We start from the raw sequence: 7,783 nt of genomic DNA on the forward strand, positions 1-7,783 counted from the left end.
TTGGAATTGATTGTTGTTCTTCCATGAGAGGTTGGGATGATCTCTCCAACTTGAGTTATATGTATTGGAATACACATCATTCCTTGGCCTTTGATTGTAAGAATTCATGAGGTTCACTTGCTCTTGAACATACTCGGGATAAGCTTCCCTAGATGGACATTGATGAGTAGGGTGGCTTGGTATGTTGCAAATGGCACACACTTCATTTGCTTTTGGCACCATGTTGAGCACGGATTCAATCTTCCTTTCTAGGTTAGCTACCTACAACAAAAGATCATGATTAGAGCTTGTTTCATAGACTCCAACTTTCTTACCCCTTAAATCTTTGTGTTGAGCATTAGACCCCAACATCTCATAAATGTTATATGATTCTTGGGCATTCTTTTTCTTCAATGCTCCACCTGCTGCATTATCAACAGTTGATTGACATGTTTGGGTTAGTCCATCATAGAAAATTTGCATTTGTAAGTGAAAAGGTAACCCATGGTGTGGACATTGCAGCAAAAGGCCTTTAAAGCGCTCCCAACACTCATTGAAAGGTTCTCCATCATCTTGTTTGAAGTTGAAGATTTGTCCCCTTAATGTGGCTGTCTTTTGAGTGGAAAAGAACTTCTCCAAGAACTTCTTAGCCACGACATCCCATGTGGTGAGGGAACCTGGTGTTAGAGTCATCAACCAACTCTTGGCCCTATCTTTCAAGGTGTAAGGAAACACTCTCATCCTCAAATTTGCTTCACTTACTCCCTGCAAAGGTAAACCACTCACAACATTGTAAAACTCTTTAATATGAGCTAAAGGGTCTTCATTAGGTAAGCCATAAAAAGAGGGAAACATATGGAAATGTGAAGATTTAAGATCATAGTTTCTAGCTTCTGTGGGCAGCAAGATGCATGAAGGTGAATTTGGTATGATTGGTTGAGCAAAGTCCTCCAAAGCTCGAAGCTCATCTTGGTTGCCCGCCATCTCTTCTTCTCTTTCCCAATTAAATTGCTCAGATCCTTTACTTGTTGAACTAGGTGAATTCCCTTCCTCTTCTTCACGGATAATGGAGGAACTTGATGGCACAAAGTTGTCCAAAGTGTGGCCCTTTAACCGTTCAATTCTTTGGCCTAACTCAACAAGTCTATTTGACATATACTACCTGAAACAAAATAACATAAGTTTGAATGAAAATCAAGAATCTACCTACAATGAAAAGAACAAACTTTAAATAGCAAACAAGCAATTACAAGGGACTGAAATCAGTCCCCGGCAACGGCGCCATTTTTGTTGAGGGGTTTTCCTTCCTAGATGCTAAAATATGTTTAGTATAATGGCACAAGTAAGGGTGTCGAATCCACAGAGACTAATTGGTCCTATATAATCACTTGTTTTGCAAGAACTTTTACTAGAGAAATAAAACTAATCAATGTAGGCAGATTTGTGGTTGTAACTTGAAAGCATAAGAGAATGAAGTAAATACAAATAAATGAATCAACAACTAATAAAATGGGATAGTATCAATAGAGATGAAACTAGGGATTCGATTTCACCATTGCTAAACCAAGTCCATGTTTGTTAAGTTAGTTTATACTCAGCCATCTGATAGGAGCATATTCATGCGACTTAAATGGCTTGTTCTCGTACATTTACGTTATGTTTCTTTAGTTATTTTAGTTCTTTATGCTTCTTTTGTGTGTTTTCAGGTTCTAAGGGCTTAGGGAGCAAGAAAGTGCATTTTGAGGCTATTTGGAGCATTTTTGGGCATGGATTGGATAGCTTATCCATGGAGCCAAAAGGATGGACGAAATTGAAGGCCATTTATGCAATTTAGGACATACAACAAAGGGCCTAGCCCATTCTCTCTTATTCTCTCCCTTATAGCCATGCAAAGAACCATCCATTCCATAAAAAACAACCCTATTTTAAGCCCATTCTAAAACCTTGCCATGCATCACATGCATTCCCCTCATAACCTAGTTGTCATTCCACTTCATCAACACATGCATTCCTTTCATAAATCAGCCACATATTCACCCACATGCACTTTAATCATTCAAACATGCACTCCCATTAATTAAACCATTCAAACCAACACAAAAACACCAACATTCCCTCTTTGCCGTGCAAACACATGCATTTCCCTTGCCATTTTCAGCCATCACACTTCATCATTACACCACCATTCATTCTTTAATCCACATCCATTCATCATCATTCACCCTAACTTCAATTCACATGCAAACAACACCCATTTCTGCACCAAAGAAGTCTATGCCGTGACCTTCCTAGCCATTTCCAGCTTTTCCCTTTACATTTCACATGCATTCCATACTTCTCCTAGCTGTTTTCCATCATTATTTCAGCCACCATTCACTCTTTAATCCACATGCATTCACACACACTTCACACAAACAACATTCACATGCAAACACAAGCTTTAACCAACAAACAAAACAGCCAACACATGCACCAAAACACCCATGCCGTGCACTTCACATTGAAATTCCAGCATCTTCACATGCAATTCCAGCTTTCACATGTTGTCCTAGCTGTTTTTCCATCATTCCTCCACACAAACACCTTAAACAAACAGCCATATACACCTCCACTCCTCCTATAAATACCCTTGAATTCCCATTACCTAAACACATCTCATTTTCATACACAACACACCACAAACACATCCATTCTTCCTTGCCGTGAGCTCCCACTCCCTATTAATCCAAACACCACTCCTCATCCATTTCCATAATTCCCCAATCCATTCAACACACCAACAACATCCCTTAGACCTTATGCTACAACGAAGAGGAGGAGAAGAGTACCTAAACGTTCATACAATTCAAGTTTGAGTTGTTGGAATGTTTAGGTGTTTCTTTTCCTCGATTATAATGTTTAATTTTGATTCTCTTTGTTTTGTAATCATGAGGAACTAAACCCCCCTTTAGCTAGGGGGGATTCGAAATATATGTTTACGCTTGCATTTTGATTTGATTACTTCTAATTGCGTTTCATAAGTTGTGGATTCAATTTGTTTAACTGTTTGATTGATAACTTATTTATGTATGTTTATTGAGAGTGCACGCTTAATTTTCATGCATGAATATGACGCTAGAATATAAGTGAGTTTCACCTAATCGTTATGAACTTATATTCACAAGTAGTGGAGGTTGCTTATAAACAATCGCGTTAAATGAATTCTTGGCATAAGTTTCATGCGTATTCCATAGTAACGAATGCCTCGTCAACACTTATAATTTTCATGATGCTTAATGATCTTTGATTGTATCTTTATTGTGCTGTTCACGTAAAGGACTTTTGGAGAATGTTGTGGATTGCGTTGCGCTAACCCATCCAATTCATTAACTTAAGGAGAACTTGACGGTTAATTTAAGCGGACCTAATTAACCCGGGGTGTTGAGAATTAATGGTTTATTGAAACGCAATTGGAAATCGTTTTATTATGCAAGTGTAACATATGTGGAGATGAACCCCTTAGCTAGCATTCATCCATATTTTCATCATATTCATATTTACATTCTGCTTTAATTACAATTTGTTCATTTAGTTTAAATTCGTTCAAAAATCAATCCCCCTTTACTTTCTTATTCTTTAGTGCTTAGAATCTGTTTAGTTTATGTTTTAAAGCATTTTGAGTTTTTGGTTTGTCTTAGTGTTTTAAACTTTAGTTTTGCATTCTTTGAGTCTAGGATAGCGTTTTATATTGTTTTTACGTTTTTGAGTCAAATCCAAGTGATTAACAATCCCTCCTAATCCCCGGTCCAGAACGATCCCTACTTATACATATACTACAATTGACAAAAAGAGGGTTTAATTTGTGTGCGTATAATTCGCGCATCAAATTTTGGCGCCGTTGCCGGGGATTAGCAACTTTGCTAATCCTTTGGATTCGCGCATCAAACTTTGCTATTTCTTGAGTTTGTTTCACTTAGATATGATCAACCATATGATGTGTGGACTTGATCACATGTTCCTAATCATGAGCCTAGTTGTGATGTGCAACTTGGGTCCCTAATCAAGAAGGTGTTACGAACAAGAAACTTTCATAAAACCAAAGGTAACACTTGGCAGGTTGTTTGCAAAGTATTCCCTTCATCCATTCACATATCTACCAAGAATATGCATGATGTGTGTCCTAATCTTGGCTAAACAACCTGTGGTTAATTCAAATGGTGATCAAACATTAAAATCAACTCACAAAGTCACAATTAAATCAGAGAATGAAACAAGAAATAGATGGACAAACTGAGCATTCTAACTTGATTACATGGCAAACTTTGCAAGGCTACATCGAATCCCTAGAGAGAGATTAGTTACACTTCATGTTTACAAAGGTTTGACATAAAAATAAGTAACATGAGTGAAAATAGAATTAAGAAGAAGAAACCCTTGAAGCAAAACTGATGTTGAATTCCTTGAAGAGTGCCCTTTGGTGTTGGTTCTCCAAGTGTGATGTAAATGAAAAATGGATCGGCTTAAGGTTGGATGTTTTCTGTAAATGGGAGAGCAAATGGGCAGAAATGGAGTGGGAATGGAGCGGCTATGTGTGTGAATAATGGAATGAACCCGCCAACCCCATGAAGTGAGTTTGCACGGTTTTTATAGAGAGGAAATGTCACTGCCATCATTAAGAATGGAGCTGGAATTGCACAAGTCAGATGGCAGTGCATAAGTGAGCTGGAATGAGTGGGTTTCTGAGGTGGTGGATGCACGGCACTAGGGAAATATGCATGCATTTGGCTATTTTAATTGAACATGCATGTGTGTTGGTTGCAAAGCTGAAATGGACAACCTGGAATTGGTTGTTCAAATCTGGAAAAGAGTATGAAAGTGCACGGCATAGACAAGAAGGAGCTGGAATCGCATGAAATGATGGGATGAGTGGATTTCTGGAATGATGGATGCAAGGCATGGACATGATCTGCAGGTATGTGGTTTATTTAATCAACGATACATGTGCAATGTCTGCAACAAGGGAGTGGACATCTGCAAAGATGAATTGGAGAAAGGTAATGGAATGCATGGCCATGTTGTGAACATGTATGTGAATGCATGTTTTGGTGTTTAGAAGTGCATAAGTGAGCTGGAACCACATGGGATTTGCACGGCATGATGATGTTTGTTGGTGTAAATATGGCTGAATGGTTTAATTAATGGGAGTGAATGTTTTTGGTGCAAAAGGGAGCTGGACAAGGCAAGGGAATACACGGCACAAGTTATGTGTAATGAACAAGGTGTCCGCATGTTTTTGCCTTGTTTAGAACCATCCAATGTGACTCCAATGCACCACTTTCCTAATCACATCTTCTCCTGAATTTAAACAGCCACCTTAGTCCTAGATTCCTCATTTGGACTTCAATTTAACTCCCTAGAATCCTCTCCACGTTTGGAAGAATGCTCAGCTACCGAAAGGAATGTTTTTACTTCATTTGCCTTCCCTTTGATCCAAATACACACTTGACTGCACACTAACACCAAATAATGTAAAATGCAACTAGTTTAATCCAAAAACATCACAAAGACGCCAAATAAGGAATATATAAATGCATGCAAAATGAGACTTATCACTTGACATGGAGGATTCAACCCACTCTCCACCATCGCCACTCTTACTTGGACGACCTTTCATGAAAACAGCCCATACCAAGATTGATGTGGCCAAGGGAGCCTTAACTATGGAGTTTGGTGGTGATATGATTAACTTTAAAGTTTCTGAATACATTGAGAATCCTAATGAAGTTCGTTCTTGTTTTGCCATTGGTACAATTAAAAATATAGGGCAGGAACGTTCAACACCAATCAAGAAGGATGTGTCTCGAACCACCATCAAGGAAGGAATTGGAGGGAAGCACAAGAAGCACGCCATTGCCCTACAAACACCCAATCTGGCTGTACCTAAGGATACAATTGGCGAGATGGTGGCTGCTCTAGGGGCATTGCCACAACATCCTAGTAAGTCTACAATCCCAATTCCAATTCCCATCTCAACTAATCGGTTGTTACCTTCTTTGGTGCAGGTTCCAAATCGATTTCAAGGTGGTGGGAGCATTTACATGGACTTCCGGAACCAAAATACCACCATTAGGGAGGATCACTATCCCCTCCCATTCATAGAGCCATATTACGAAAGTGTTGAAGGGCAAGTTGTGGAGGACATTCCACTCCATGCCGTGGGCTCCAAGAGAGGATAAGAAGATTGCTCGTCCGGCTGCACGACGTTAAAGAAAGCGCTTCTTGGGAGGCAACCCATGCATTCAACGAGAGAGGATGTGGGCAATTCACCAATTCAAGCTACAAAATCAGATTTGCGTTCCTCAATCTCTATCTCTTTATTATTTTTATTTTGTCATGTTAGTTTGTTTATATTGTTTGTGTGGATGTGAGTCTTTGTGTGAAACATTGAGGACAATGTTTGATTTAAGTGTGGGGGGGGGTAAACAAAGTGTTTTTCATGCAAATTCGTGGGATTTTATCACCCCTCATTTCTAAAGTTGTTTTTCATGCAAATTCGTGGGATTTTATCACCCCTCATTTCTAAAGTTGTTTCACACTGTTTTTAAGTATTTTTAGAGTGTTTTGAAGTGTTTTTATGTCTTTTGATAAGAAAATCCGAAAATTTTACAAAAAAAGTTACAAAATAGTTTTGAAAAACCCAAAAAGAGATGTTTTTAAGATGTTCTTGTGTGTTTATTTGTGTCTTAGGTCACTTTCCAACACAATGATGAGGATTTGGTTTTTAATTGCATGACTATTAAAGAATGTTGTAAACATGGCTGGAAGTTGATTTATGCTTTGGTTTATGCTTGGTTATGGTTATAATTTATGAATTCACATGTAATTACAAAGATAAAATCAGTTTTTGTAACATGCTTGAAGGAAGAAACTCAAAGTAACGCTACATCCTTGAGAGACTTGAGCCTATAAACGTTCTTTGGAGAGTATAATCTGTGATTTCTTGTTTTCTAAAGTCGTTGCATGATCTCATCATTCTTTGCTTGGTTGCTATTTAGAATGCATTTCATTATAGTTCCAAATACTAGAACTCATGCCCATTTCATTCAAAGCATGGTATTGATTGCATAACATACAATAAGATGAAGTTGTTAGTCAAGCCAGAGCCAAAAAGCCTATCCCTTTCCATATGTATTGTAGGATTAACCCTCTTGAGCCTTTTCAAAGCCTATTTTCGTTGTTAGCCACATTATCCTCACCTAGCCTAGATTAGGACTTTCCATACCTTTGTTCTTAAAAGGATAGTAAAGCACGACTTAGGGTGAACTCATGTGGTCAATTTATGGCAGAAAACGAGTGTGGGGGAAGATGATAGGGCACGAAAAAGAAATAAAAAAAAAAAGAGAAATTCGTGGAAAAATCAAAAGAAAATAGAAAAGTGTTGAAAAGAAAGAAAAAGAGTTGAAAAAGAAGTGAGAATGAACTCACAAGTGTTGGTTGTTGAAGGAAGGGTCCAAAAGAGTGAAATTGACCCTAAATGTTGCATGAATCTTCCCTTGTGTGTACAAATTGATTTCGGCCATTTGAAGAGAGTTTAAGTGTCAAATTCATTACTTTGCTTACTATTGCTTTATGAACTTTTGTTTATCCTTACCTTTCTTTGTTAGCCAATACCTTAGCCTCGTTGCAACCCTCAACTTCTATCTTGATGTTATGTGTTCAATATGTGGAGTTTGAATTTGGTATGAGCATATGGAATCACTGGTTCTCGTTCTAAGTAGTAGCATTCCATTCATGAGATCATATTCATGTCATTGTCGTAAATCCA

General features: G+C 38.1%; 1 pseudogene; it reads left to right on the forward strand.

The window, feature by feature from the left end:
• Positions 1 to 478: 478 nt before the first annotated feature.
• LOC125473809 lies at positions 479 to 589 on the forward strand (annotated as a pseudogene).
• Positions 590 to 7,783: the final 7,194 nt, after the last annotated feature.

Source organism: the organism of the source record quoted next, unplaced genomic scaffold (assembly GCF_019419815.1).
Source record: "Pyrus x bretschneideri cultivar Hongxiangsu unplaced genomic scaffold, Pyrus_bretschneideri_v1 Contig98, whole genome shotgun sequence".
NCBI classification, from domain to species: Eukaryota; Viridiplantae; Streptophyta; class Magnoliopsida; order Rosales; family Rosaceae; genus Pyrus; species Pyrus x bretschneideri.